This window comes from Pygocentrus nattereri, chromosome 22, assembly GCF_015220715.1.
Source record: "Pygocentrus nattereri isolate fPygNat1 chromosome 22, fPygNat1.pri, whole genome shotgun sequence".
Taxonomy (NCBI): domain Eukaryota; kingdom Metazoa; phylum Chordata; class Actinopteri; order Characiformes; family Serrasalmidae; genus Pygocentrus; species Pygocentrus nattereri.
In genome coordinates, this window is record NC_051232.1 from 40,022 (window position 1) to 49,142 (window position 9,121).

Here is a 9,121-nt window from a genome sequence, read left to right on the forward strand (position 1 = left end):
GTGCAAAATATTGAAATTTCATCAGAAAATGCACATTTGTCATTGGGCCAAATTGGCCAAAAAACGTAAGGCTATAGTCTTACCTTCATGAACGTTTTTTGACCGTTCATTAATTTACTTAATATTCACTCCAGGGCATCAAAACTAGTCAATAAATGCTTCTGTATGATTTATTTTGTCCAAAATATTCAAATTTCATCAGAAATTGCACATTTGTCATTGGGCCTAATTGGCCAAAAAACGTAAGGCTATAGTCTTACCTTCATGAACGTTTTTTGACCGTTCATTAATTTTCTTAATATTCACTCTAAGGCATCAAATGTAGTCAGAAAATGCTTCTGTATGATTAATTTTTTCCCAAATATTCAAATTTAATCAGAAAATGCACATTTGTCATTGAGCCAAATTGGCCAAAAGACGTAAGGCTATAGTCTTACCTTCGTTTCCGTTTTTTGACCGTTCATTAATTCTCTTAATATTCACTCCAAGGCATCAAAAGTAGTCAGAAAATGCTTCTGTATGATTTATTTTGTGCAAAATATTCAAATTTCATCAGAAAATGCACATTTGTCATTGGGCCAAAGTGGCCAAAAAACATAAGGCTATAGTCTTACCTTCATGAACGTTTTTTGACCGTTCATTAATTTACTTAATATCCACTCCAGGGCATCAAAACTAGTCAATAAATGCTTCTGTATGATTTAATTTGTCCAAAATATTCAAATTTCATCAGAAATTGCACATTTGTCATTGGGCCTAATTGGCCAAAAAACGTAAGGCTATAGTCTTACCTTCATGAACGTTTTTTGACCGTTCATTAATTTTCTTAATATTCACTCTAAGGCATCAAATGTAGTCAGAAAATGCTTCTGTATGATTCATTTTTTTCCAAATATTCAAATTTCATCAGAAAATGCACATTTGTCATTGAGCCAAATTGGCCAAAAAACGTAAGGCTATAGTCGTACCTTCGTGAGCGTTTTTTCACCGTTCATTAATTTACTTAATATTCACTCCAAGGCATCAAAAGTAGTCAGAAAATGCTTCTGTATGATTTATTATTTCCCAAATATTCAAATTTCATCAGAAAATGCACATTTGTCATTGGGCCAAATTGGCCCAAAATTGGCCAAAAAACATAAGGCTATAGTCTGACCTTCGTGAACGTTTTTTGACTGTCCATTAATTTACTTAATATTCACTCCAAGGCATCAAAAGTAGTCAGAAAATGCTTCTGTATGATTTATTTTGTCCAAAATATTCAAATTTCATCAGAAATTGCACATTTGTCATTGGGCCAAATTGGTCAAAAAATGTAAGGCTGTAGTTTTACCTTCGTGAGCGTTTTTTTGACCGTTCATTAATGTACTTAATATTCACTCTAAGGCATCAAAAGTAGTCAGAAAATGCTTCTGTATGATTTATTTTGTGCAAAATATTGAAATTTCATCAGAAAATGCACATTTGTCATTGAGCCAAATTGGCCAAAAAACGTAAGGCTATAGTCTTACCTTCGTTTCCGTTTTTTGACCGTTCATTAATTCTCTTAATATTCACTCCAAGGCATCAAAAGTAGTCAGAAAATGCTTCTGTATGATTTATTTTGTGCAAAATATTCAAATTTCATCAGAAAATGCACATTTGTCATTGGGCCAAAGTGGCCAAAAAACATAAGGCTATAGTCTTACCTTCATGAACGTTTTTTGACCGTTCATTAATTTACTTAATATCCACTCCAGGGCATCAAAACTAGTCAATAAATGCTTCTGTATGATTTATTTTGTCCAAAATATTCAAATTTCATCAGAAATTGCACATTTGTCATTGGGCCTAATTGGCCAAAAAACGTAAGGCTATAGTCTTACCTTCATGAACGTTTTTTGACCGTTCATTAATTTTCTTAATATTCACTCTAAGGCATCAAATGTAGTCAGAAAATGCTTCTGTATGATTCATTTTTTTCCAAATATTCAAATTTCATCAGAAATTGCACATTTGTAATTGGGCCAAATTGGCCAAAAAACGTAAGACTATAGTCTTACCTTCGTGAGCTTTTTTTGACCATTCATTAATTTTCTTAATATTCACTCTAAGGCATCAAAAGTAGTCAGAACATGCTTCTGTATGATATATTTTTTCCCAAATATTCAATTTTCATGAGAAAATGCACATTTGTCATTGGGCCAAATTGGCCAAAAAACGTAAGGCTATAGTCTGACCTTCGTGAGCGTTTTTTGACCGTTTATTAATTCACTTAATATTCACTCCAGGGCATCAAAGGTAGTCAGACCATGCTTCTGTACGATAGATTTTGTCCACAATATTCAAATTTAATCAGAAAATGCACATTTGTCATTGAGACAAATTGGCCAAAAAACGTAAGGCCATAGTCTTACCTTCGTGAACGTTTTTTTACCGTTCATTAATTTACTTAATATTCACTCCAAGGCATCAAAAGTAGTCAAGAAATGCTTCTGTATGAATTTTTTTGTCCAAAATATTCAACTTTCATCAGAAAATGCACATTTGTCATTGGGCCAAATTGGCCAAAAAACGTAAGGCTATAGTCTGACCTTCGTGAACGTTTTTTGACCGTTCATTAATTTACTTAATATTCACTCTAAGGCATCAAATGTAGTCAGAAAATGCTTCTGTATGATTTATTTTGTCCCAAATATTCAAATTTCATCAGAAAATGCACATTGGTCATTGGGCCAAATTTGCCAAAAAACGTAATGCTATAGTCTTACCTTCGTGAGCGTTTTTTGACCGTTCATTAATTTACTTAATATTCACTCCAAGGCATCAAAAGTAGTCAGAAAATGCTTCTGTATGATTTATTTTGTGCAAAATTATCAAATTTCATCAGAAAATGCACATTTGTCATTGGGCCAAATTGGCCAAAAAACGTAAGGCTATAGTCTTACCTTCATGAACGTTTTTTGACCGTTCATTAATTTACTTAATATTCACTCCAGGGCATCAAAACTAGTCAATAAATGCTTCTGTATGATTTATTTTGTCCAAAATATTCAAATTTCATCAGAAATTGCACATTTGTCATTGGGCCTAATTGGCCAAAAAACGTAAGGCTATAGTCTTACCTTCATGAACGTTTTTTGACCGTTCATTAATTTTCTTAATATTCACTCTAAGGCATCAAATGTAGTCAGAAAATGCTTCTGTATGATTAATTTTTTCCCAAATATTCAAATTTAATCAGAAAATGCACATTTGTCATTGAGCCAAATTGGCCAAAAGACGTAAGGCTATAGTCTTACCTTCGTTTCCGTTTTTTGACCGTTCATTAATTCTCTTAATATTCACTCCAAGGCATCAAAAGTAGTCAGAAAATGCTTCTGTATGATTTATTTTGTGCAAAATATTCAAATTTCATCAGAAAATGCACATTTGTCATTGGGCCAAAGTGGCCAAAAAACATAAGGCTATAATCTTACCTTCATGAACGTTTTTTGACCGTTCATTAATTTACTTAATATCCACTCCAGGGCATCAAAACTAGTCAATAAATGCTTCTGTATGATTTAATTTGTCCAAAATATTCAAATTTCATCAGAAATTGCACATTTGTCATTGGGCCTAATTGGCCAAAAAACGTAAGGCTATAGTCTTACCTTCATGAACGTTTTTTGACCGTTCATTAATTTTCTTAATATTCACTCTAAGGCATCAAATGTAGTCAGAAAATGCTTCTGTATGATTCATTTTTTTCCAAATATTCAAATTTCATCAGAAAATGCACATTTGTCATTGAGCCAAATTGGCCAAAAAACGTAAGGCTATAGTCGTATCTTCGTGAGCGTTTTTTCACCGTTCATTAATTTACTTAATATTCACTCCAAGGCATCAAAAGTAGTCAGAAAATGCTTCTGTATGATTTATTATTTCCCAAATATTCAAATTTCATCAGAAAATGCACATTTGTCATTGGGCCAAATTGGCCCAAAATTGGCCAAAAAACATAAGGCTATAGTCTGACCTTCGTGAACGTTTTTTGACTGTCCATTAATTTACTTAATATTCACTCCAAGGCATCAAAAGTAGTCAGAAAATGCTTCTGTATGATTTATTTTGTCCAAAATATTCAAATTTCATCAGAAATTGCACATTTGTCATTGGGCCAAATTGGTCAAAAAATGTAAGGCTGTAGTTTTACCTTCGTGAGCGTTTTTTTGACCGTTCATTAATGTACTTAATATTCACTCAAAGGCATCAAAAGTAGTCAGAAAATGCTTCTGTATGATTTATTTTGTCTAAAATATTCCAATTTCATCAGAAATTGCACATTTGTCATTGGGCCAAATTGGAAAAAAAAATGTAAAGCTATAGTCTTACCTTCGTGAACGTTTTTTGACCGTTCATTAATTTACTTAATATTCGCTCCAAGGCATCAAAAGTTGATGAAAAATGCTTCTGTATGATTTATTTTGTCCCAAATATTCAAATTTCATCAGAAAATGCACATTTGTAATTGGGCCAAATTGGCCAAAAAACGTAAGGCTATAGTCTTACCTTCGTGAGCTTTTTTTGACCATTCATTAATTTACTTAATATTCACTCCAGGGCATCAAAAGTAATCAGAAAATGCTTCTGTATGATTTATTTTGTCCAAAATATTCAAATTTGATCAGAAATTGCACATTTGTCATTGGGCCAAATTGGTCAAAAACGTATGGCTACAGTCTGACCTTCGTGAGCTTTTTTTGACCGTTCATTAATTTACTTAATATTCCCTCCAAGGCATCAAAAGTTGATGAAAAATGCTTCTGTATGATTTATTTTGTCCAAAATATTCAAATTTCATCAGAAATTGCACATTTGTAATTGGGCCAAATTGGCCAAAAAATGTAAGGCTATAGTCTTACCTTCATGAGCGTTTTTTGACCTTTCATTAATTTTCTTAATATTCACTCTAAGGCATCAAATGTAGTCAGAAAATGCTTCTGTATGGTTTATTTTTTCCCAAATATTCAAATTCCATCAAAAAATGCACATTTGTCCTTGGGCCTAATTGGCCAAAAAACGTAAGTCTATAGTCTTACCTTCATGAACATTTTTTGACCGTTCATTAATTTTCTTAATATTCACTCCAAGGCATCAAAAGTAGTCAGAAAATGCTTCTGTATGATTTATTTTGTCCAAACTATTCAAATTTGATCAGAAATTGCACATTTGTCATTGGGCCAAATTTGCCAAAAACGTACGGCTATAATCTTACCTTCGTGAACGTTTTTTGACCATTTATTAATTCACTTAATATTCACTCCAGGGCATCAAAGGTAGTCAGACCATGCTTCTGTACGATAGATTTTGTCCACAATATTCAAATTTAATCAGAAAATGCACATTTGTCATTGAGACAAATTGGCCAAAAAACGTAAGGCTATAGTCTTACCTTCGTGAACGTTTTTTGACCGTTCATTAATTTACTTAATATTCACTCCAAGGCATCAAAAGTAGTCAAGAAATGCTTCTGTATGAATTATTTTGTCCAAAATATTCAACTTTCATCAGAAAATGCACATTTGTCATTGGGCCAAATTAGCCAAAGAACGTAAGGCTATAGTCTGACCTTCGTGAACGTTTTTTGACCGTTCATTAATGTACTTAATATTCACTCAAAGGCATCAAAAGTAGTCAGAAAATGCTTCTGTATGATTTATTTTGTCTAAAATATTCAAATTTGATCAGAAATTGCACATTTGTCATTGGGCCAAATTGGCAAAAAAATGTAAGTCTTACCTTCGTGAACGTTTTTTGACCGTTCATTAATTTACTTAATATTCACTCTAAGGCATCAAATGTAGTCAGAAAATGCTTCTGTATGATTTATTTTTTCCCAAATATTCAAATTTCATCAGAAAATGCATATTTATCATTGGGCCAAATTGGCCAAAAAACGTAAGGCTATAGTCTGACCTTCGTGAACATTTTTTGACCGTTCATTAATTTACTTAATATTCACTCCAAGCCATCAAAAATAGTCAGAAAATGCTTCTGTATGATTTACTTTGTCCAAATTATTCAAATTTCTTCAGAAATTGCACATTTGTAATTGGGACAAATTGGCCAAAAAACGTAAGGCTATAGTCTGACCTTCGTGAGCTTTTTTTGACCATTTATTAATTCACTTAATATTCACTCCAGGGCATCAAAGGTAGTCAGACCATGCTTCTGTACGATAGATTTTGTCCACAATATTCAAATTTAATCAGAAAATGCACATTTGTCATTGAGACAAATTGGCCAAAAAATGTAAGGCTATAGTCTTACCTTCGTGAACGTTTTTTGACCGTTCATTAATTTACTTAATATTCACTCCAAGGCATCAAAAGTAGTCAGAAAATGCTTCTGTATGATTTACTTTGTCCCAAATATTCAAATTTCATCAGACAATGCACATTTGTCATTGGGCCAAATTGGCCAAAGAACGTAAGGCTATAGTCTGACCTTCGTGAACGTTTCTTGACCGTTCATTAATGTACTTAATATTCACTCCAAGGCATCAAAAAAAATCAGAAAATGCTTCTGTATGATTTATTTTGTCCAAAATATTCAAATTTCATCAGAAATTGCACATTTGTCATTGGGCCAAATTGGTCAAAGAACGTAAGGCTATAGTCTTACCTTCGTGAACGTTTTTTGACCGTTCATTAATGTACTTAATATTCACTCAAAGGCATCAAAAGTAGTCAGAAAATGCTTCTGTATGATTTATTTTGTCTAAAATATTCAAATTTGATCAGAAATTGCACATTTGTCATTGGGCCAAATTGGCAAAAAAATGTAAGTCTTACCTTCGTGAACGTTTTTTGACCGTTCATTAATTTACTTAATATTCACTCTAAGGCATCAAATGTAGTCAGAAAATGCTTCTGTATGATTTATTTTGTCCAAAATATTCAAATTTCATCAGAAAATGCACATTTGTCATTGGGCCAAATTGGTCAAAAAATGTAAGGCTATAGTTTTACCTTCGTAAGCGTTTTTTTGACCGTTCATTAATGTACTTAATATTCACTCCAAGGCATCAAAAGTAGTCATAAAATGCTTCTGTATGATTTATTTTGTCTAAAATATTCAAATTTCATCAGACAATGCACATTTGTCATTGGGCCAAATTGGCCAAAAAACGAAAGGCTATAGTCTTACCTTCGTGAGAATTTTTTGACCGTTCATTAATTTTCTTAATATTCACTCTAAGGCATCAAATGTAGTCAGAAAATGCTTCTGTATGATTTATTTTGTCCAAACTATTCAAATTTGATCAGAAATTGCACATTTGTCATTGGGCCAAATTGGCCAAAAACGTATGGCTATAGTCTGACCTTCGTGAACGTTTTTTGACCGTTCATTAATTTACTTAATATTCATTCCAAGGCATCAAAAGTAGTCAGAAAATGCTTCTGTATGATTTATTTTGTCCAAAATATTCAAATTTCATCAGAAATTGCACATTTGTCATTGGGCCAATTTGGCCAAAAAACGTAAGGCTATAGTCTTACCTTCGTGAGCGTTTTTTGACCGTTCATTAATTTACTTAATATTCACTCCAAGGCATCAAAAGTAGTCAGAAAATGCTTCTGTATGATTTATTTTGTCCAAAATATTCAAATTTCATCAGAAAATGCACATTTGTCATTGGGCCAAATTGGCCAAAAAACATGAGGCTATAGTCTGACCTTCGTGAGATTTTTTTGACCGTTCATTAATTTACTTAATATTCACTCCAAGGCATCAAAAGTTGATGAAAAATGCTTCTGTATGATTTATTTTGTCCAAAATATTCAAATTTCATCAGAAATTGCACATTTGTAATTGGGCCAAATTGGCCAAAAAACGTAAGGCTATAGTCTTACCTTCGTGAGCGTTTTTTCACCGTTCATTAATTTACTTAATATTCACTCCAAGGCATCAAAAGTAGTCAGAAAATGCTTCTGTATGATTTATTGTTTCCCAAATATTCAAATTTCATCAGAAAATGCACATTTGTCATTGGGCCAAATTGGTCAAAAAATGTAAGGCTGTAGTTTTACCTTCGTGAGCGTTTTTTTGACCGTTCATTAATGTACTTAATATTCCTTCCAAGGCATCAAAAGTAGTCAGAAAATGCTTCTGTATGATTTATTTTTTCCCAAATATTCAAATTTCATCAGAAATTGCACATTTGTAATTGGGACAAATTGGCCAAAAAACGTAAGGCTATAGTCTGACCTTCATGAGCGTTTTTTTGACCGTTTATTAATTCACTTAATATTCACTCCAGGGCATCAAAGGTAGTCAGACCATGCTTCTGTACGACAGATTTTGTCCACAATATTCAAATTTAATCAGAAAATGCATATTTGTCATTGAGACAAATTGGCCAAAAAACGTAAGGCTATAGTCTTACCTTCGTGAACGTTTTTGACCGTTCATTAATGTACTTAATATTCACTCAAAGGCATCAAAAGTAGTCAGAAAATGCTTCTGTATGATTTATTTTGTCTAAAATATTCAAATTTGATCAGAAATTGCACATTTGTCATTGGGCCAAATTGGCAAAAAAATGTAAGTCTTACCTTCGTGAACGTTTTTTGACCGTTCATTAATTTACTTAATATTCACTCTAAGGCATCAAATGTAGTCAGAAAATGCTTCTGTATGATTTATTTTGTCCAAAATATTCAAATTTCATCAGAAATTGCACATTTGTCATTGGGCCAAATTGGTCAAAAAATGTAAGGCTATAGTTTTACCTTCGTAAGCGTTTTTTTGACCGTTCATTAATTTACTTAATATTCACTCTAAGGCATCAAATGTAGTCAGAAAATGCTTCTGTATGATTTATTTTGTCCAAACTATTCAAATTTGATCAGAAATTGCACATTTGTCATTGGGCCAAATTGGCCAAAAACGTATGGCTATAGTCTGACCTTCGTGAACGTTTTTTGACCGTTCATTACTTTACTTAATATTCATTCCAAGGCATCAAAAGTAGTCAGAAAATGCTTCTGTATGATTTATTTTGTCCAAAATATTCAAATTTCATCAGAAATTGCACATTTGTCATTGGGCCAAATTGGCCAAAAAACGTAAGGCTATAGTTTTACCTTCGTGA